This window comes from Culex pipiens, chromosome 3 (genome assembly GCF_016801865.2).
Source record: "Culex pipiens pallens isolate TS chromosome 3, TS_CPP_V2, whole genome shotgun sequence".
NCBI classification, from domain to species: Eukaryota; Metazoa; Arthropoda; class Insecta; order Diptera; family Culicidae; genus Culex; species Culex pipiens.
Genome location: NC_068939.1, coordinates 85286900 through 85311015, shown reverse-complemented (window position 1 = coordinate 85311015; position 24116 = coordinate 85286900). Strand labels below are relative to the sequence as shown.

General features: G+C 36.5%; 1 protein-coding gene and 1 pseudogene across 4 annotated transcripts in view; both read right to left on the bottom strand.

The window, feature by feature from the left end:
- The window catches only part of LOC120418663 (uncharacterized), an 87873-nt gene that overhangs the window by 38785 nt on the left and 24972 nt on the right, over positions 1–24116 (bottom strand). The window lies entirely within an intron of this gene.
- Positions 2096–4209, bottom strand: LOC120418657 (40S ribosomal protein S2-like; annotated as a pseudogene).

Sequence of the window (24116 nt, the reverse complement as noted above, 5' to 3'; positions counted from 1 at the left end):
TCGTCGGTGCTGTAGCGTCCGCAATGGCTAATACTGTTGAAGTCGTATGGCTGTGGACCTCAACCAACGATGTTCCGGCCAAACTCGAATTGCTTAGCGAGGCACAAAGATACCGGACATCCGTGTCAATCATCGTCGGAAATGTAAAGATGGGGTGGCAAGTTCCGCCGGCTGGAATTGGAAAGAAGCTTTTGAGTTTTGTTTGAAAGCTTTGCCAAAATTGGACACTAACCTTAGTCTGATTAGTTTCATCCGGACTGAACTATTCAGATCGAAATTTGGAACCGGCATCCCAGTTTCTTGAATCACTGTCAGCGTACAATGGCGGAAGAACCGCCGGAGAGATTGGTGTAGCTGGTGACCCGGATTTCTAGTTTCGCGACTCCGACGCAATCCTCGATACCGGCCATCTGGAGCAGCTTCTTCGGGACCGGGGCCGGCACAATGCGAACCGGATTGAGGTGCACCAGGACGGTACCGCACTTGCCAAAGACCTTGCAGAGCACGGTGTGGGGCTTGCCGATCTTGTTACCCCAGTAAACACGGCGAACCGGCATGACTGACAGCTTGGCCAGGATAAAATTCCCTAAAAATTTTTGTATTTTTGTATTTTTGTATTTTTGTATTTTTGTATTTTTGTATTTTTGTATTTTTGTATTTTTGTATTTTTGTATTTTTGTATTTTTGTATTTTTGTATTTTGTATTTTTGTATTTTTGTATTTTTGTATTTTTGTATTTTTGTATTTTTGTATTTTTGTATTTTTGTATTTTTGTATTTTTGTATTTTTGTATTTTTGTATTTTTGTATTTTTGTATTTTTGTATTTTTGTATTTTTGTATTTTTGTATTTTTGTATTTTTGTATTTTTGTATTTTTGTATTTTTGTATTTTGTATTTTTGTATTTTTGTATTTTTGTATTTTTGTATTTTTGTATTTTTGTATTTTTGTATTTTTGTATTTTTGTATTTTTGTATTTTTGTATTTTTGTATTTTTGTATTTTTGTATTTTTGTATTTTTGTAGTTTTGAATCTTTGTATTTTTGTATTTTTGTATTTTTGTTTTTATGTATTTTTGTATTTTTGTATTTTTGTATTTTTGTATTTTTGTATTTTTGTATTTTTGTATTTTTGTATTTTTGTATTTTTGTATTTTTGTATTTTTGTATTTTTGTATTTTTGTATTTTGTATTTTTGTATTTTTGTATTTTTGTATTTTTGTATTTTTGTATTTTTGTATTTTTGTATTTTTGTATTTTTGTATTTTTGTATTTTTGTATTTTTGTATTTCTGTATTTTTGTATTTTTGTATTTTTGTATTTTTGTATTTTTGTATTTTTGTATTTTTGTATTTTTGAATTTTTGAATTTTTGTATTTTTGTATTTTTGTATTTTTGTATTTTTGTATTTTTGTATTTTTGTATTTTTGTATTTTTGTATTTTTGTATTTTTGTATTTTTGTATTTTTGTATTTTTGTATTTTTGTATTTTTGTATTTTTGTATTTTTGTATTTTTGTATTTTTGTATTTTTGTATTTTTGTATTTTTGTATTTTTGTATTTTTGTATTTTTGTATTTTGTATTTTTGTATTTTTGTATTTTTGTATTTTTGTATTTTTGTATTTTTGTATTTTTGTATTTTTGTATTTTTGTATTTTTGTATTTTTGTATTTTTGTAGTTTTGTATTTTTGTATTTTTGTATTTTTGTATTTTTGTATTTTTGTATTTTTGTATTTTTGTATTTTTGTATGTTTGTATTTTTGTATTTTTGTATTTTTGTATTTTTGTATTTTTGTATTTTTGTATTTTTGTATTTTTGTATTTTTGTATTTTTGTATTTTTGTATTTTTGAATTTTTGTATTTTTGTAGTTTTGTATTTTTGTATTTTTGTATTTTTGTATTTTTGTATTTTTGTATTTTTGTATTTTTGTATTTTTGTATTTTTGAATTTTCGTATTTTTGTATTTATGTTGTATAATTTTTTTTCGTATGTTTGTGTTGTTGTTTTCTTTCTGGTTTCATTGGTGTTTTTGTACTTTGTTTTTTTTTTTTCTGGCGAGCCTCTACTATAGGTTGTCGTCGGTGCTGTAGCGTCCGCAATGGCTAATACTGTTGAAGTCGTATGGCTGTGGACCTCAACCAACGATGTTCCGGCCAAACTCGAATTGCTTAGCGAGGCACAAAGATACCGGACATCCGTGTCAATCATCGTCGGAAATGTAAAGATGGGGTGGCAAGTTCCGCCGGCTGGAATTGGAAAGAAGCTTTTGAGTTTTGTTTGAAAGCTTTGCCAAAATTGGACACTAACCTTAGTCTGATTAGTTTCATCCGGACTGAACTATTCAGATCGAAATTTGGAACCGGCATCCCAGTTTCTTGAATCACTGTCAGCGTACAATGGCGGAAGAACCGCCGGAGAGATTGGTGTAGCTGGTGACCCGGATTTCTAGTTTCGCGACTCCGACGCAATCCTCGATACCGGCCATCTGGAGCAGCTTCTTCGGGACCGGGGCCGGCACAATGCGAACCGGATTGAGGTGCACCAGGACGGTACCGCACTTGCCAAAGACCTTGCAGAGCACGGTGTGGGGCTTGCCGATCTTGTTACCCCAGTAAACACGGCGAACCGGCATGACTGACAGCTTGGCCAGGATAATGGCACCGCGGATGGCGGTGGCCACTTCCTTGCTGCACTTGACGCCGAGACAGATGAGGCCGTTGGAGTCACCGATGGCGATGAGCGCCTTGAAACGGGTACGCTGACCGGCACGAGTCTGCTTTTGGACGGGCATGATCTTCAGCACATTCGTCCTTGAGCGAGCGGCTCAGGATCGGGAGCGAGTACAGGTAGATCTCCTCCAGGGTGCGGATCTTGCCATCGCGCACCAGGCGACCCAGCTTGGTCACTGGAACCCATTCCTTGGAGTCTTCCTTGCCGCGACCACGGCCCCGTTCGCGTTCTCCGCGGCTCGCACCTCGCACCGGCACCACCGCGAGAACCAAACCCTTGAAGATTTGTCCGTTTCGGAACTATTTCCGACGCAGAATCGTGGGTTTTTGACCCGGGAAAAGTAAAACACCGCTCAGCAGCAGGTGGACCTGCTGCGACACTTAACGAGATAAACAAAATAAAAATAGGTTATGTTTGCTGTTAGTTTACTATTTGCGAAAGATGCGAACAGCTGATCCTGACAGCGTAACGCATTGGCTGCGGCGGACTGGGCAAAAAAATGCGCCGCAAACATGGTGTTTGCGATTTTGCAAACTTTTTGCTTCAATATCGAAAACATTTTTTCCAGTATCGCAAACATTCTCGATGATTTCGGAAACTTCCAATGTTTTCGAATTCGTCGCAAATATTTTTCGGATCCAACGACCAGATTTTGTTCCGTGCAGCTATAACAAAAATAATATGGTACTAAGTGTCCGGATTTCGAATCATGACGTTACAGACGGGATGATTGCGTTTTCAAAAAGTGTTGAAATAGGTTCTCGCCAAAAGGTTGCTCACTAGATTGCGATACACAAAACTGCATAAAGAGTTGCATCTTTTTGTCTGTGTCGCAGCAGTCTGCAGTTATGAGCTCGGCCACAAAAGGAGGGAAAAGCCCGTGTTCATTTGAGAATGCTGTGAAATGTTATGAAGTTATGTGGAAGGATCTTTTCCATGCTTCCAAACACTGCCTGGTGGGGTAAGGATGAAAGCTCCCAAATTCAATTAAGTAAAAACCAGCAAATGAATATATGCACTTTGGGCACCCAACTTTTGCGGGGAGGGATTGAAAGCGGTTCAAGTCTATATATCATTGTGGCGCTGTAGAAAAAATATTTTTGGTTGAATTTGCAAATATTTTTTTTGTGAGAGGTGTGCAACTTTTAAATGTTTGCGATTCAAAAATATTTGATCTTTTCCAAACTGAATTTGCTTAACACACTTTCAAAGCTGTAGTGAGCTCTGAACATTTGATCTGTGTTGTTTGATAAGAATGTTTTTGAACACTTGAATGCCTTTTTTACAAGCGTTTTCGTATAGAATCACTCATTTCCACATGCACTTTTTGAATGCTCGGATAAAGTTGCTTTGTTTTCACCGAAAACAATCCGCCATATTCCCGGGCGGCGCAATTCAGCAATTAGAGCCGTCACGCGGACAAACAGTTGCACGCGCTGCTCAGTCCTGGAGCATCTCTCCGGCTCCGGTAATCCATTTCCTTCTGATGTCGTCTCGGTTGGCGTCATCTCCAAGGGAGCTGGCACTGCTAACAAAGAGAATCATGTTAAAGGACACTCTTGTCGGAATGACGTTGAGGGGGGAGTCCTCCATTTCTCACTATGACCGGTGAAGCAGCTCGAGCAGCGATGGATTGAATGCCAATTGTGTGAACTACGGAACGACGACGAACCAGGTCTGTTTTCATTTGCCCTGAACCGTCCCGGAGCAGCAACGGAAGGTTTTGTTGTATTTTAAAACAATTACTTATTGTAATGAATTTTCAAAACTCGGAAGAAATTGTTCCATCAACAAGGATCTGCGAAGTGGAAACCGTAACGTTTGAATTGTTGTCATAAGAACTTTGCACCTAGCTGGTGTGAATAATGCGCATCCGTTCGTTTCAGTTAGTCAATATTATTTTCAATTTGGAGAGCAGCATCCTTCGAAAATATTTTAGATGCACTCCAATTTTGCGCTTGGAATGAAGTTGAGGAGTTCTTTTCGACATCGCTCGACTGCGTTTTATGGTAGATAAGCCCAAATAAAGTCTTTTGGAGGTATTTCATTTAGATGGATTAATTTCAAACGCGATAAAATTCTTTAAAGATGAATTTTCAAACGTTTTTTTTTAAAGATAGCATATGCATATGTGATTCAAATAATACTCAAATAATTCTCAATCAAACGAACTAGAGCGTCCAATTTCCCGGGGTTACAAATTTCCCGGGAAACGGGAAATTTTCAGCTAATTTCCCGGGAAATTTTAAATTCATTGAAAATTGTTATGGTCTTGGTTTTAATTAATATTAAGCAACAAAATTGTATAGGACATCAACATAAATGGTTTAAATAAGTGTGAAGATCAATTAAAAGCTTGACTGCATGTAAAAAATCATTCAACTACAAGAAAATGTATTTTGGTATTTTTTATGAGAAATTTTAAACATGCCTCTGTGACCAGTTTATTGAAATGAGAAAAAAAACATGCAGAAATTATGTTTTTCATGACAAATACTGGTTTCAGCTCTTGAACAAATGGTAAAGCTTTTTAGTGTTGGTTTTACTCCAAACAACCCAATGTTTTTCAATATTTGAGCAAGCTTTGAATATATTCTTGCACGCATTTTTTGAGAACAAACAATAGAAAGTAACTTATCGATGATTTTTGTGTATAATCATGTTGCATAATTTAAATTACACGAAAAGTCTTCTATTTTTCACATTTAACCCTCTAACACCTGTAGTTGCACCAGTGCTCCATAATTCTTTTACTTCAAATTGTAATTTCTTTAGTACTAGGTATTCAACCAATTGAATTAATTGTTTTTGCACAAATTCGATTTTCATCTCATTTGATCATGGTAAACAAAAACGTAAAAAAATCTCAATTTTAATTTCCAGGTAAGGAGTTAATATTGTTTTGATTAAATTCCATCAATCTGTTGAAAGCTTACCTAATTGTAATAATTTAATACTCATAAAATCTATTCCCAGTTGCCTTTAAAAATTAATATTATCAGAAATAATTCTGATGTCATAATTTCTGATAATCTGATTAATTATATATAAACCAAACAATACATTTAATTTAACAAAATCATGTTGAGTTTGTTCATTTATTATTTTTTCAGAGCATTTTCAAAAAAAAGTTCAAAAAATTTAAGAAATGTATATTTCCGCTTGAATTTCGGGAATTCCCGGGAAATTTACAAAAATCCCGGGAAACGGGAAATATTTTTTTTGGGAAATCCCGGGAATTCCCGGGAATTTTTTTCCCGGGCCGGGAAATTGGACGCTCTAAAACGAACTCATAGGGTTGGGAATACCATAAAAAAAACTCTCGATTTTCATCCAAAGTGGATCATTTTCTTTTTTGACACCAAAATTTTGAATTTTTCTCTATGATTATGAAAAACCTTCATTTTCAAGAGTGCCACATCTCTAGAACCACATATCGTTGATAGTTGCTCCAGAAAATATTTTAAATAAAATTTAAATGTGTGTTCTGTGTTGTGCCAATTAAATGTTGATGCTTAAGTTTCACATTGAGCGAATATTTAGACCTCATCATCGTGTTCCTGACAAAATGTTGCGAAGGTTTTCAAACTTTGGATCAATATTTTATTTTCAGTTCACGAATTATTGAATTGTTAGATTTTATATTGTCTGTTTTACCTAGAATATGGTCACGTGTTGGCCATAGCGCATTCGCTACCATGTTTTTCTAATCTAACTTCAACCTTTAAAATTCAACTAAAAAAAAAAAACATTGAACAAAATTGAACAAAACATTGAACAAAACCAATGCAAACATTTCTCAGGTGTTAAAATAAGCACTCAATGTATAATTAAGCAACAATTTTCCATTTTAGCTACACAAACTGAAAACAAATTTTAATCAATTTACTGCGGCAGTCGATTCTACGTTTAATTTTCTTTGAAATTACTTCTGGATCAAATAACACCGATTTGTGTTTTTTGTAGTTTAAAAAGTCCAATCAATAACCTTTCATTTGCGTCCAAGAGAGCTAAAATTGGTTGCAACGATAAATAGTTAGGAGTTTTTGAACGTTTAAATTTTCATTATATGGTCCACAATAATACGAAGTAGGTCACCAAAACATATTTTGGCCAGCAAAAACTGAATCCAATTTAATGATTGATACGAATACTTTTACTTTCGACCGTGCAGTTTTCGTGGGGAATTGCTATATGAAGCAAAAATCTGCCACCGAGTCATGAATTTTTAAAGATTTATTTATTTTATGAAAAAGTGTATTTCAAGAAACACGTTTCATCCTCAATTTGTAAAAATGTTTAAAAATAATGAAGATGCTCCCTAAATCTGAGCCACTGTAATTCTAGGCAACCGCTACATAGGTCATCCTTGAAGCGCTGTTGGTTATCACGTCAAATCAAATCAAATGAAAATGTTTTAAATAATCCTGATATCTTCGAATAACATATTTAGAAATCAAAATTCAATTTTTGACATTTGGGCAAACCTCAATTTTGATGTTTATTGTTTTATATTTTGAAAAAAAAATTTATAGGGTATTTCTAAAAAAAAGTATTTAGCTATTTCAAGATGTTTAGAGCACAACAAATTCCGTTTTTTTATGATTCTTTTCCTATTAAACATGGCTGTTTTATATTGATTTAAGAAAAGTTTACAAAATATCTCTTGTTATAATTTAAATAGACAACACAAACATTGAATATACCTTCATCATATTTTTTTGATTTTTGTTTCTATGAACTCATTGAATTGCACATCTTTCACAACATTGAATATACCTTCATCATATTTTTTTGATTTTTGTTTCTATGAACTCATTGAATTGCACATCTTTCACAACATTTTTTGTTTTTTTTTTTTTAAATTTTTGATTTGGATAAAACTTTTAGTCAAAAAAGCCATACTTTTCATACAATTGGTGCATTCGGCAAAGTTGTAAATAATATTTAGGACTTTTCTGGAGAAAAAGTTACAGGAAACATTATTTTCTCAATGCTGTTATTTTTCATCTCCAGAAAATAACATTTCTCAGGTGTTAAAGTAAGCACTCAATGTATAATTAAGCAACAATTTTCCATTTTAGCTACACAAACTGAAAACAAATTTTAATCAATTTACTGCGGCAGTCGATTCTATGTTTAATTTTATTTGAAATTACTTCTGGATCAAATAACACCGATTTGTGTTTTTTGTAGTTTAAAAAGTTCAATTAATAACCTTTCATTTGCGTCCAAGAGAGCTAAAATTGGTTGCAACGATAAATAGTTAGGAGTTTTTGAACGTTTAAATTTTCATTATATGGTCCACAATAATACGAAGTAGGTCACCAAAACATATTTTGGCCAGCAAAAACTGAATCCAATTTAATGATTGATACGAGTACTTTTACTTTCGACCGTGCAGTTTTCGTGGGGAATTGCTATATGAAGCAAAAATCTGCCACCGAGTCATGAATTTTTAAAGATTTATTTATTTTATGAAAAAGTGTATTTCAAGAAACACGTTTCATCCTCAATTTGTAAAAATGTTTAAAAATAATGAAGATGAGAGCGAGTTGAGCCGCCGGCGAGAGTGCACGCTCTAGCATAGTGGTCCCGGTGTCGTCGCGATTTTTAGTTAATTTGAATACTTTTAATACGATTTATTCGGTATTCAGAGTGGAAATTTGTGCAAAAGTGTTCGGATTCTCCGGGAATTACGTTGTTTTCGCGAAATAAGTGTCTTCAGTTTATAATCTACCGACCAAGTTTGACTCGGCAATTATTTGGCCACAACTGGAATCTGGGCCGATTGCCTAATGCAGAGTGCAGAAAAATGCTTTGTGAATGTTATTGTGGCAGCTGTTCTAAAGGAAGAGCCAAATTGTTGAAAAATTAATGCAATAGTGTGATTTTTGTGAAAATTTTGGCAAAATACAATATGGCGGCCATGCCAAGAAATTTTTTTTGATGAAGTGCTAGGAAGAGCGGGAGAGTGTTGGAGAGGGAGAGTGTGAAACAGTGTCATCAAAATGAGCCAGAGAGCATGCCTTTCCCTGCAGAAATTGAAGGGAAAAAAGAGCTGCTCCCAAAAATTTGAGAATTATGTGCGTGTGGTTAGACGGAGAGAGAGAGAGAGAGAGAGAGTTTTTAAATAAGTGTGTTTGTGTTGGTGGCTGAGTGGCGCTGACAGCCGCAAAGTTTTCAAAACACGAGGTGCTGGTGCTTGTAGAATGGCATTTGAAACGTCTGAAAAAGATGTTTGATTAGGGTTGTTTTGATGCTGGCTTCGAGTATGCGAGATGATTAGTGTGCAAGATGTTGCGTCGCTGATCTGCCGATGACGTCACTTCCCTTCCATAAGCTGCACTGCTAAAACGGTGGCGCATGCGGGGTGGCAACGATGGATTTGGTTTGCACATAACGAATTCGGTGAGCCCGTTCTGGATCAGTGTTTGTGTTGGTAAATTTATGTAGTATGGATGCGATTGAGTGAATGTGATAGTATGTGTTTTACAAAAGAGCTTTTGACCAAATTTTAACTTAAATTTTGTTGGATAACAAACAGGGTTTTGTTGCTGTGAAAAGTTTGGCTTCATTTTAAATGAGCGTTAAAAATTTTGCATAGGGCACCCAATTTTTACAGGTCGCGAATTTGCTTATCTTTTAGTTTTTTTAGCTTTGGTTCAATTTTTAATTATTTAATAATTCAGTTTTTATCCGTGCTGATAGTTACCAGAGTGAATGCCAATAGTTTTATAACTTTTCTAAAAACTGTGTAAGTTTAAATGAAAATGTGTCACTATTCAGATGTTGCGTACGAAGTATTTTTCAACAAGTATTTATGGATTGTTTAGTCATGAGGCAGCTAAATGGTTCCTGTTTTTTAAGGCTGTTCGCAATTTTCAAACCCGTTGTAGCATTAGCATAAAAACTGAAAGTTGCTGATCTTCAAATCGAGGAAGCATCAATGTGTGTGAGTGAGTGAGTGATTGTGTTGTGTATGTATATTTTTCAGCTAATAATAATTTTATTATTGTATTTATTTGAAGAAAATAATTTAAATATGCTGATTAATCCCATTACACTAAAAATAAATGTTAACTAAGTATGCTTTTTGAATCGGTCGTTTTAATTAAACATCTAAATCCTACATTCAAAATAAAACAAATGAGTAAATAATGAATGTTTACTCCTTATCGCTGTAAGAGTTTAAAATCAAAATATCAATTATGCGTTAAATCATTTACAACCTCGAATTTCGCTTAAACATATAATAATTTAAAGGAAAATATAAACTTCTCTCTACTCTTACAGTTGTTATAATGAGTTTAACAACAGACATGTTAAAATTGTGATTAATCAGCATTGCTTTTACCTGAGGAAATGGTTGGTTTAGTAATATGACACTAAATTTAATCGTGCACGGCTTCGTCGCGTTGTTTCTGCCGTGGTTTAAAATATAAAAAATATAAATCATGCATCTTTAACACTATACAATCACAAGTATAAGTTTAATAATAAAAAAATAACTCTACTTGATTCGCCCGCAATACCTTTCGGGGTATATCCTAGGGTTCTACCTCTCCTACTAACATTGAGTCCAAAACCTCCCTACAAACATCTATACCACTAAGGTGACGTAGGGGTCCCTGCGCACTTTAGATAGGTGTTTACTAACATTCCTTCATTTCCCCGAGGATAGCTTGGACCCGGCGTGGACCCCCTTATGCCCTGGGCTGTATTACACACTCATCAAAAGATGAAGACATGGTATCTCCCGTGTTGGATTATTGTTCCGGATGAGGGTCTAACACAACCAGACCAAACAGTGGGATAAGCGTTGTGGAGCCTTCCGGTGGTGGGGCGTCCTCCAAATGCTAATGCTAATGCTAATGCTAATGTTTAAAAATAATGAAGATGCTCCCTAAATCTGAGCCACTGTAATTCTAGGCAACCGCTACATAGGTCATCCTTGAAGCGCTGTTGGTTATCACGTCAAATCAAATCAAATGAAAATGTTTTAAATAATCCTGATATCTTCGAATAACATATTTAGAAATCAAAATTCAATTTTTGACATTTGGACAAACCTCAATTTTGATGTTTATTGTTTTATATTTTGAAAAAAAAAAATATTTTATAGGGTATTTCTAAAAAAAAGTTCTTAGCTATTTCAAGATGTTTAGAGCACAACAAATTCCGTTTTTTTATGATTCTTTTCCTATTAAACATGGCTGTTTTATATTGATTTAAGAAAAGTTTACAAAATATCTCTTGTTATAATTTAAATAGACAACACAAACATTGAATATACCTTCATCATATTTTTTTGATTTTTGTTTCTATGAACTCATTGAATTGCACATCTTTCACAACATTTTTTGTTTTTTTTTTTTAATTTTTGATTTGGATAAAACTTTTAGTCAAAAAAGCCATACTTCTTTTTTTGTTATTGTGCCAAAAAAGTCTTCATACAATTGGTGCATTCGGCAAAGTTGTAAATAATAATTAGGACTTTTCTGGAGAAAAAGTTACAGGAAACATTATTTTCTCGATGCTGTTATTTTTCATCTCCAGAAAATAAAATCAGTAATCTCTATTGTTAGCTTCTTTCTCGGCTCTAGTGATCGAAGGCTTGATTTCATTTTTTTTTTAATTACAAAATGTGTTTGATCAGCTCCATATTTAACACAGGAAAAAGCTTAACATACAGTACCTACCGCGTATCCTGCTGGGACGCTGAAAAATGTATTTATATGCAAATTTTTCGAAAATATGCGCGCTCAGTTTTATCCTGGCTAACGCTATATACGATTAGATGGTCACTGGGAAATTGTAATCATTCAAGCCAGGTGCGATCCAATTTTGACCGAGTGCCAATTAAAAGTTATCGATTTTGTGCAGTTCGACAATTCATAATCAAATCAAAACTCAGAGTTCAATTTCAGTAGTTTTTCTTATCAATAAATTGTGAATCTATTGACTTCATGTTGTAGGTTTTATCTTCAGTCTTCTTTCGAAGGTTTTTTTTTTGATATTTTTTCCTTGTCTTGGCAAAACCATTTTTAGAATATCCAATTAGATCAAAATAAACTACCTATAGTACAAATTATACTTGAAAGGAACTCCAAAACTCTATTAGATTACATGAATTACGAAATTGTGAGTTGATTATTTACTAATAAACACTAATTGAATTGAATTGAATCTTCAGCCTTCGAGTATACTATGGCTAGAACTATTACTTGGAGTTACAGAAACGTGAATATGCCGAGCTGGTAACTGATATAACAACTCAAGGTGTCATTCCAGAAGAGTAATTAAAACTAAATTAATTGCAACTGGATGGCTAGCTATTGCCTCTCTTTCCCATCTCCTTAAATCAAAAAGTGCATTCATAACTTGTTCTGCTGGTAAAACTTTCTTTCGAATTTAATTAAATCTATAGGATCGTGTGGATGGAAATATGCGTTTCAGTTCCAATACATGCCACTCCATTTTAAGGACATCGTTAGTTAAAACTACTCACAGTTGTTATCATTTGGTTTTGTTAGCTTTCACTGCAGTTCAACGCAGAAGGAATTGCTTTGCAGTGCAGCATAGCAAACAAAGGAAAGCTCGAAAACTTTTCATCCGACTGCACTGTTTTTCGTCAACACGGCAAGCGTTCACTATTTGTACGGAATGTATTGAAAACTCTTCCAAAGTGTCAGTTCTTTTCAATGCATCAAAAGTATATTTCATCGTTTTTTTTGTCATTTTCCACTCTTTACAAGTTGCCGCGATATGATGTTTTATTTATATACTTTTTCCTTCTAAATATGAGCAATTCTAACTGAAGCGTGATTGAGCACATTAGAGGCAAACGAAAGCAGTACCAATTGCTTCGCCGCATTTTTGAAGCGACCATCAGTGAACGCACATGAACATGAAACGGACGAGTATCCATCCATCCATCCAACGATGTGATTAAGGCAGACAATTTATTATTGAAATCGAAGGAATGAGTCTGCTGTCTTCCAAAATGGTCGTCAATGCACCGCCCATTTTTTGTGTTAATATTGAATGTTAATTGTTGAAATTCTGGCATATAATTTAAATTTTTACATATTTTTTTGCTTTTATTTTGCGCTCACAAACACTTTTATAAATCTTTGAAGAGAACTAATAGTTGGACAGTAATTTTGCAACGATTTTTCATTTGTTACACTTAATTTAAAGATAAACACATTTTCATCATTAAAACAATAGAACTGATCAAAACTGTAATTTTTTGTTTTGTATTATTTTCAAATAGCAAAAATTTTCAAAATATAAAAGAAGTTTTAATAAACTTCTACTTATTTATGTAATTTTGAGTCATTCAAATTAAAATAACGAAGTTTATTTTTTAAGTTAACTATATTGTACATTTGGCCCGCAAGCTGATTTGAGTTTCAAATTTGGCCCGGCATCCAAAAATTTTGAGCACCCCTGCTTTAAGCCGCTTCGGCTGCCGATCCCTAAGATGCTATGGGGCGCGGGTTCGATTCCCGCCTTATCCTCCTGGCCTTCTATCGGATGGGGAAGTAAAACGTCGGTCCATTTGCGTAAAAGAGGTTTTGGGTGACTCACCACACATAACCTTCGGATGCCTAGAAATGAGCAGAAACTTGCAACAGAGCCCACAAAAGACCCGGGGGTCGTTAAAGTGGATTGCTTTGCTTTTTTTTTTTGCTTTAAGCCGCTGTATCTCAGCAACCAGAGGTCCAATCTTCAATGTGTCTGAGACAATTCTAAAGAAAATTTTTTGAACTTCAAAAAAATTTAGAAATGGTCACTCATGGTCACTATTTTTGAACATCGAAAAACTGCAAATATTTCGCTTTAATCAAACTTTCCTAGCTAAAATCAAACTTAGGGGGAGAGGGGGTAATATGCACCCCCTAAAGGAAAACTGTGATTTCTCAACCAAAACATCAATTCTGTGGAAGAATTTTGTTAGATGTCCTAAAACAACTATTATTCTTCGTCACCCATGTGTAAAAACTCTTGAAAACCCCTCAAAATTGTTTTAAAATGCATGTTTCTAAAAATATTTTTGATTCATTCCAAACAATAATGCGGGGCAATATGCACCACAACATTAACGCAAAATGCACTACAACAACGGGGCAAAATGCACCGGGTAAAGGCAGTTTTCACTAGTCACCACTAGATGACACCGCTGTTTTTACAAAGGAGCATCACAGCGGTGCATTTTGCCCCGAAAACGCTTATTACATAAAATTTAATTATAAATACATTTTTTAATGTTTTTGGACCCATCTATCTATAGAATAATGAAGATTGTGGTAAAAACTATATAAAAAACACTTACAATATCAATAAATGCTTTTTATATTGTCCAAAAATCATATTGGAAGTTCAATAAAAATTAGATCAAAACACAACATTTTAAAATTTTGCTAATAACTTTGGCTGTTTTTATCCTACCATGCTCAAACTTTTCCAGCATAGTTTTACAATGTTAAGCTTCCAATTTCTATGATTTTTTCCCCGGAAAATTATTCCTAATGTCGAGAAAAGCTAGGGGTGCGTTTTGCCCCGGGGGTGCATATTACCCCCTCTCCCCCTACATAATAAAAAATCTCGAAAATCATTAAAAAAAATAAATATTTTGGGAAATTGAGTTTTTGTGAAAAAAAAGGTGATTAAAAAATCTGCAATTATTTTTCCGTGTACTTATTTTTTTCTAAATAGTCCTCAACAATACCTACAACTTTGCCGAAGACACCAAATTGATCAGAAAATTCACTCAAAAGATACAGCTGTTTGAATATTTACGTACAATTTTTGTATTGATAGCAGCCAAACATGCACAATTAAACGTTAAAAAAATTCCGAGTTTTTTTCGAGCATTTTATATCACCTTCACTTAAATTTTGAATATTTTCCAAGTTTGCGGAGTTAAAGAATTCGAACTCCGGATTTTGAGATTTAGTTACTCCAACTGCCTTTCAAAAAGAACTGACTCCAGCGAATCCAACAAAAACTCCGACTATGACAAATGATGTAGAGAATGAGTACATCTTGAGCAGAGTACATATTTATAATGAACAAATCAAAATGGCAGCGTCCCGCTTAATACACTTGCCAATTTTTCACATTTCGTAATTGCAACAATTGGCCAAAGGGATTCCAGTTGTCCATACAAAAAAACACTTTTGTAAGGGACAATCGCCATACGCCCCCCCCCCCCCAGGTTCCGCGTGGTTTATGAATGGTCTCTAATTATGGATGATCTCAATACCCCGCTCTCTTTAAGAGTCCGCGTGGTTTATGAATGGCCTTTTACGGTTATTTTTTTATACTTGAAAACACACGTAAGAGAATTTAATATTAAGGTTATACTTTTGTAAAAAATATTCCTTAAAAAATCTAGTGTATTGACAAATCGAATTTGCGGGTAACCATTCGGAAATATGTAAATTCGGAAAAAAACGACAGTTCAGTAGAATGGCCGTTCAGGTAAATGACATTCGGGGATATGGAATTTTCGGGAAAATGATTTTCGGGGAAGTGGCACTTTCCGGGAAATGATTTTCGGGGATATGAGATTTGGGAAAGTGGGATTCGGGGATACGAGATAAAACCATGTCTCTATTTATATCGGCTAGGGAGACCCCAGTCCAATGTTGGGATCAATCCGATCACTTTTGTTTTTGTTCTTGTTTTGATAAATTTTCCTCATAAACTTTATGAGCCAGAATAATACTGTTGGTTGAGGACAAATTCTATATTGCTAGATTTACATAGATAGTTGAGAAGCAAGTAACAGCATCTAAAGAAGGAAACCGTCTAGTCCTATCTGTCGTCTCCTTCAAGGTAGCAAGGTTGAAATACGTGCCAGTTGGACAGTTTTGAGGCTGAGGTCGAATTCCGGTTTAGCAGGAGTTGTCCTTTTCGATAGTTCTAGACATTTCCAAATAAATAATACACATCTCTGGATTTGAGTGGCATTCAAAGTTTCCAGACCAGAGGCGAGTGTCGAATCAGGGGTTCTCATTTAAGGTCAGTCACGAAGTACGTGACCCTAAGCTTAGATTTTTTTCATAGCTTAAGCATGTTTTTTTTTTGTTAATATGTTTTTAATAATTCAAGCAATTACAAAATAAACCAATTTCACGTATTAAAATGATGATGCTGTTACATTGATTTTGAACTTCACCCACAGGTTAAAAATGGCAAACAATCTCTCCATCCAACTGTGAACAACACAGCCAGCTAGTTGTTTATTGTTTGTCACTGTTTCTGCACCCCCACTCGACCTCCTCCCGGAAGCTGCCAGAGCGTGAAGGGTTAATGAACATTCTGTTTTGTTTGATTGACGTGATTATAGCAGCAATGGTCGGATTTAACGTCGAAAGGAGAGACAGAGATCACCACCCCCTTTCCACTCTTCTCGCTCCGGAGCTGCTGCAGGATGCAAAAGACCTGGCAGACAACAACAACAACAACATGAACAGACAGCTTATCAGCTAAGTGTGAGGATTTGCATAAGCAAATGGTGCCAGATTCGATGGAAGGGGCGAGAAAACGAGGAAATCCTTTTATTATTTTATATTAAATCAATCATGTGTGCACCACGTGATTGGATGCAGATGTTGAAGTTGTTTGTTTTCGATGGCAAGCCATCGAAAGCTTATTCTTTTTAAAATGATGAAGTAGTTCGATACTGACGATACTGTAGATTTTCTAAAAAAAAGTGGCTTTTAATTTAGGAAATTTGAATGTCTCTCCTGATATTTAAATCAAGCTGATAAGTTATTTTGAAAAAAATTAACGAAGGTTTTTTTTTCTTCAGCTTTTGGTAGTTAATTGTCATGTAAATCTGTTATTGCAGTCGGTTTTTTTATTAAGATTGATTTTGAAAAAAATGTATGTATAAAACAATGGATCACTAGCGTGACCAGCTCATAAAGGAAGGTGGGGCAATAGTATAGACGTTTTGAAAATTACATCATTTAAGGACACCCCATGACCAAATCAAGAACAAATTTCTGAGGATGGGGGGCAGATTTCAAGAAATTGAATTCATAATTTAAATATATTCTCGTGGTGCATTGATGTTTGATGAATTTTTAGTTTGAAGCCCATCTAAAGGCCTAGTTGAGTTATACAGGATAACTTGTCGTTATCCTCAAATCTGATCTTACTTTCGCACTTATTGAACCTAATTGCCTTTAGGCATCGTTTCACCACTTTGCATTAATTGTTGTTAATTAATTCGTATGGGTGCCTCAGTTACAAGAGAACACTTCATTGAAAGTTCATTAGTATTATAATCTTTAGAGCGTAACAAAAATTACTTATTGGCGGACATTCAGGGGTTTGTTCCGGTGGGCATACTGAGCCCTAATCCCAAATATGAGCTTGAATGGACATAACAGAAGCTCGTCAGCTTTGTGCTGTCTTGTGACAACGACCATTTAGTACTTTTCGAGAAAATCGATTTTTAAAGTTTGATGATAAATATTTTCAAAACTATGAATGGTAGAGCCAAACATTTGGAAGCGATCGGTTTGTATACTATCGCTTAACAAACGCTCCAAGTTTCAACTAATTTGGTTACACCAGTTAAAAGATACAGTAAATTATGTAATCAAAAATCTGAAAGGCACGTGTCACAAGTGTGTTTCTAAAGTAAAATTTTACTACGTGTCACAAGTGTGCACCGAATTTCCATACAAACTAAAATAGACTTAAATCAATAGTTTAACCGACTTAATCAGTATATTTTCAAAAACAAAAGATTGCATTGCATTCAGAAAATGTGCATCAACATAAATTAGTGAAAAACAAGAAAAATTTTCCACATTTTCCAACACCACGTATGACGTGTCACAAATGTGCACGATCATTTTGATGATAAATTGGTCTATGTCACAAGTGTGTATTGCGATATCCGGGAAACGGAAGCGAGTTTCCAAAATCGGGTGAAAGCATCTTGTAGTGTTTGTTAAGTATAGTAAAACGTTATCATTAACTCTTTTTCGACCTAAATGGTCTATGTCACAAGATAGCACACAGCTGACGAGCTGGCGCTTTGCATTTGAATTTTAAATGGGATTTAACCCGAAATAAAAGATTTACGAAAAATCTCAATGTTGGAGGCACTTTGGCCACTAAAGCCCTTTAAAAAAGATAAGCGTCGTATGTCGATGATTTTGCTGGGACCGATTATTCGAAAAAAATGGCAAACTTTGGTGGTCTGTACCGAGCTGTTCCAAACTTCAATGTTATATAAACCCAGTGTTGCATTTTTGGGCGCTCATCCGCTCATAAGCGAGCATTTTGCTCGTGCTCGCGCTCGCGCTCATTTTAGCTCATTGAGCAAAATGAGCGGTGTGTTTTTACCTGTAACGGGTAAACGATAAGTGGGTCTCGTGGCGCAGGGGTAGCGGCTTCGGCTGCCGATCCCGATGATGCTATGAGACGCGGGTTCGATTCCCGCCTTATCCACTGAGCTTCTATCGGATGGTGAAGTAAAACGTCGGTCCCGGTTTCTCCTGTCTCGTCAGAGGCGCTGGAGCAGAAATCCCACGTTAGAGGAAGGCCATGCCCCGGGGGGGCGTAGTGCCAATAGTTTCGTTTCGTTAGTTTCGGGTAAACGATAATAACTTTATTTTTCAGCAGAGCTTCGAGGTTGTTTTTTTTAACGGAGGCTTGAATTGGCTAATCTTAGTAATATTGGATGAAGATATTTTTCATATTTTTTGTTTTGAAGCTTGTTTTTGAGTCAGAATTAAGGTGTTTAATTAAGATCTGCACAGCAAAAAATCCGATGGTAAAATCGCATGCAAAAGCATGCACATCACCTTCGTCAAAATAAACACTTAATTTTACACACTGCATGTAAATTTTTTGCAAACACAAAAAAAAAGTTGCAACCTACGGGATTCCCAACACCAACAGTAAGGACTGGCGCCTTAGCCCACTCGGCCATCAGACCGTTGAACAGCTGTAAGGATAAACGCACATATGAGCTTGACATTTCGGTCAAGTAGGTTTCCCATACTGATGGGCTACATATTTCAGGGTTTAAAATCACATAAAATTGCATAAAATAATGCAATATTTATTTTACACCCAGGCCTTTTACACGCAGCTGGATTACTACTTTTTTAGCTGTGTGTACACAGTAAAAAAACAGTAATATTACATCTGGGAAGGGGTACATCTTTTATGTCAGAAAATGCGTAATTTTACTTCTGAAAATCTGTAATTTTACCATTTTTCTTTTGTAATGCCACTTTTTCAGTCTAAATCGAGGTAAAATTATAACATTCAAGTGGTAATATTCCTTTTTTTTTTTTTTTTTTTTTTTTTTTTTTTTTTTTTTTTTTTTTTTTTTTTTTTTTTTTTTTTTTTTTTTAGTCTGTGATTGATAAAAAATAAAGTTGATAATAGAGTAACACGTGAAAGTGAACTATTTAAGCTGAAAAGTTTCTTTTAAGGAACACACAAATGTTTTCTTGGTAATACGTTCCGTCATTAATTCCTGGGCACCTCATCTTGTTTAGTCAATTATTTGTAAATAATTTTGAATTAAATGTCAAATCTGTGTCTTAGATAATTTTCACATCAATTATCTTATTTATATACTGGAGTCGATCAAATAAATAAATGAGAAATTAAATCCCCCTATTGTAATACGGTGTTTAGGGGAACGGCGTCGCTACTTTTAGACCACGTTTTCCACTTTTTCTCCTACGAAACCGATTACTTTATCGACTTCATTTTGCTGGGCGAGATAGGACGCCGTCTATTTTTAGAGGATGTTTAGAGGATGACTTTTCCACTCTTGCACTTACAAAAAACAGATGGCAGCACGATGTAACGCCACGTCCCAATGGGGAACAATTAGTTACATCAGTGTTGATCCAGACAATTTCACAGCGGCGAGATAGCCGAGAGGGCTTGGGGCGCGGACTTGGTAATCTGAAGATGACTCTCACCAGATTGATGTTGATTTTGGAGTGTGCGAAATCGTTTTTTTTTCGTACATGATTTTTGTGTACACATTTTATCATGCAATATGACATGCTTTTTCTCACAAAGGTGATGTGCATGCTTTTACATGCGATTTTACACGGATTTTTTTGCTGTGAATATAATTCAAATGTTTTAAACAAAAAACAAAATAAAAATAATTATCCACAGAAAAAAAGTGTGCAAAAATATTTTAAAAGCTCGCTCCAGATATTTGAAGAAATTGTGATATATGAGATTACTTGATTTCCTGGGATATTTTTTTAAACATTACAATTTTCCGAGATTTAAGTTACCCCGGAAAATTGGACGCCCTAAGTAGTACACACGTGAAAGGAGAATACCAAACCCCGGTTGCACAAGTGAGTTGCAATTTATGGCTGTAGCGTGGCGCCACCTGCGTACCACAGCTCTACGCCCCAAGTCACCCTAAACATGCACGAGACCGCACATTTTGCTACGCCTACATATCGCATTGACACCCGGAGGGCTTATTATAACCATGTCAAAATTGCCCACCGAAGGGTGGAAGGTGCCTATTACATCGTATAAAGGAGATTTTTTTTTTAAATTAAATATGTCTTTATTGAACATTCTTATAATAATTACATTTCTTTTACATGATAAGTGGTATGGCCTAATGCTCTTCATCTTTGTTGTATTTTTCGTTTTTTTATTAACTGATCACATTTATTTATTTGCTTCAAATTGTTTTACATTATTGTATTGAATTGAATACATTTGGTTAAAAAAGAAAAAAAAATCACTTTAACAACTAATCCTAACCTAAAACTAAAAAAATAAATTCATTGACATATTCAAAATCACTAGAACGAGTAAACTACGAACTGTATTTTAAGATGAATGCTCCAAGAGTTCTTACTTGTTCCTGGCGAGTTTTGCATCCACGCAGAGTTGTTGTCATCTCGATGAAAATGTTCAGAAGTTCTTGTGGTGAAAACAGGTCACTACTGCCTTCATCCGTTGATGCTGGTTGGTTTTCTCTTGGTTGCTGACTGAAGCCAGGAGGTGTTGTATTCTCTGCAACTCTTTGCCGCTGATTCAACGGCAATGGCTGCAGATTTGGAACCACTCGAACAGATCCTGCTCCAGATGACGCCAAAGCAGGAAAATCCACGTCCGTGAATGCTGGTGGTGTTTTACGACTATTTGGTTGGTGCCTCGTCGTCGCTTGCTGCTGAATTTTTACAAACTCTCGTTTTGGGCAGCTTCGATTCTTGGTCGAATGATCGCAAGCGCAATTGAAGCATTTGGCTGCAAGCTTGAGTTTTGTGCTCACCTCCGCAGGTTGCACAACGACTCTTGATGAAACAGTTCCTTCCACCATGCCCAAACTGCAAACAGTTCGAACATTGTGTCACGTCACGGTGCACTGGACGATAACGTTCCCAAGTCACGATGATGTTGAAAATTGCCCGAACTGCTATCAGCTCAGACGGCGTTGTCGATCCTCTCTCGAGATGAACCAGGTACAGTTGATCACGATACTTGATGTCCTTGTTGTGTCTCGTCATCTTGAAGACTTCGATCACGTTCAACTTCAGAGATTTGAGCTCTTCTTTCAGCACACTCACATCCATGTCGTACAGGCCTCGGAGGACCTATTTCATGGGGCGTTTACCTGGATCGTCATGGCTGTAGTATTCGATCTTTGTGTTGTTCAGGAAATCCCGAACGTAGTTGTAATCCTTTCTGGTAGGTAGCAGAATTTTGAGTCCATCAGCACACAAGTGAATGGAAGCTCGTAAAGCACCAGATTTGATAAACCCGGTCAGCCACTTTCGCACCGAGTCCGATGACGATGTTTTCACAAAAATGGGTGGCAACTTTTCCCGTCGTTCAAATTCTTCCTTCTCGCTCACGTCCACAGGGAGGGTAGCGAACTGGTTTTCAGACAATTTTTGAGCGTTCTTGCTCAAACTGCCTGGCTTTGCAGGTAGCGCTTCGGCATTCTTTAGCTTCTTCAAATCTGCCGATCCTGCTGGTGAGGACCGGCTGATTTGGGAATTTGGCGTCCAGGGACTTAGACGCGCAATTTGATGACGTACTCAAAATTCATACAACCTCTGCAATTGTCCGTTACTCAACTGTAAACAAAGTAGAGCATGTCATTTGAAGGAAAAAAATGTACAATCATAAAACTATCATTCATAGGCGCTCTCATGATTTTTAAAAGCCAAATTAACCCCTCTCTGTTTACAGCTGAGATGGCTAATCTGGAAACCTATTAAAATGGCAAGAGCTCACACCGGACCAAACCACCGCCGTCGGCAGTCCAGTCGATCTAGGGACACTTTGAAGGTACAAAGAACACAAATCTGACTCTTTTTCTTTGGAAAGCAACCAACGTTGTTTGCCGAGTGTCCGGTGTCCATTGAAAGGCAACTGCTTCCCCGGACTTCCTTGTTTGACTTGGGGTTTTCCTGTGTGATGCACTAGCAACTGCACTACTCTTCGAATAGACTGACGGGTGATATACGAGAAACCCTCTTTCAGCATTGAATAAACTTTTAACCGTCTGCGATGCGGGGCAAAAAAATATTAAAGTTGTACGGTCATTGAAAATAAGTGCTACACGAGGGGAGCAACATTACCACGAACCATCAATCAATTGGGCGGAATCAGCGTCGCAGCTGCAGCGAAATTGCCTAATGAAGCGTTATGACCAGTCAGATTCCACCGGCGTCACAATATAGTGCCATGCTTCACTTTATGTGCACTATCGCAGCAGGTGATAGCCAGCTAATGTTGAGTGAAAAGCATATTTACATCATATTTCGATAAGGTGCAATGCATAAATGATAACGGACTATTCTGTGCGGGCCACGGTTCGAGCAGAGTTCAATAAATAAAACAAATCATCTGCATGCTGCAAGTGTGTTGGAAGCATCGGTAGAATAAAAAAAATCTTGATTTATTGATGAGCCGCAAACTAAAATGGTTGTGAATATTTTTGCAGCAGCTGCGCTTCAGTATTCATTTTAAGAAATAATGGGAGCCACTCTTCGTAAAAGTAATCCGACTAGAAACAGCTCAAATATTGGTAATAAACGCTATGGAATTTTTTTTTGAGAAATCAAGCGCCTCCATCTATTCAAACTTTGTAAGAATAAATCCATGGAGGCGCTTGGTTTCTTAGAATGATTTCATAGCATTTATTACCAAGATTTGGACGTTTAGTAACTGGCCTTAAATGAACTTAAATTTAGTCCTAGCAATCTCAGCACTTTTGAAGAAACTAATTGCCGGGACCCGTGGTGTAGGGGTAAGCGTGGTTACCTCTCACCCAGTCGGTCTGGGTTCGATCCCAGAACGTCCCGGTGACATTTTTCGAGACGAGATTTGTCTGATCGCGCCTTCCGTCGGACGGGGAAGTAAATAATGGCCCCGGTCTAACCTAGAGGTTAGGTCGTTAGTTCAATCCAGGTGTAGGAGTCGTCTCCCTGGGTCCTGTCTCGGTGGGGTCGCTGGTAGGCAGTTGGACTAACAATCCAAGGGACGTCAATTAAAATCCTGAGGCGGATGGAAGCTAAGGTGTAAAAAGAGGTTTGCAATTGCCTCAACAATCAAACCTTCGAACACCTAGTTTCGAGTAGGAATCTCGCAATCGAGAACGCTTAGGTAATGCTGTAGAGCGAATAATTTGATTTTGATTTTGAAGAAACGTCGGTCAACACCTCCGTGTACGCACGAGAGCAAGCAGCAGTCAAGTGCTCAGTGCTCTATAGTTTTTTCGAAATTTTCCGCCGTAGTCTACCGTGATTACCCGCGAGTTTGCTCCTGCAGCATGCCGAAGGCCGGCCGTGGCCGTGGCAGTTCGAGTGCGGCCTCGAAAAACCCGCGAAGTTCGTCTACCGGCCGTGTGCAAAAAGGTAAACAAGCCAACGCCGTGTCGACCGCCATCGCGCAGGGGAGCGTGAGCGCAGAAGGCATCGACAAAAAGTTGCTACATCCCGGATATGTCCCAAGATCACCAGTGCGAACCCGTTCCGGTACTTCCGGTGCCACGACCAACACGTCGACATCCGCCAACATTCCCATCAGGAACGAGTTCCAGATGCTGAGCGACGACGAAGAAAACAACAACAACACCGACGGTAGCAGCACTACCGACGACGACGAATACGATGAACGTGCACGGAAGAAAGTGTTGACGTCAAAAACGAATAATTCTCCAAAGGAACGTAGACCACCTCCAATCTATGTTTTGGACACGTTGACGGACGATATTGACGAGTTGCTGGAAGGCCTCGGATATTGTCTGAAAATCGGTAAGTCGTCAGTGCAAGTCTACACATTTGACAGCAAGAACTTCGACCTGCGAACAAGACCTGCGGAAAACTAAGG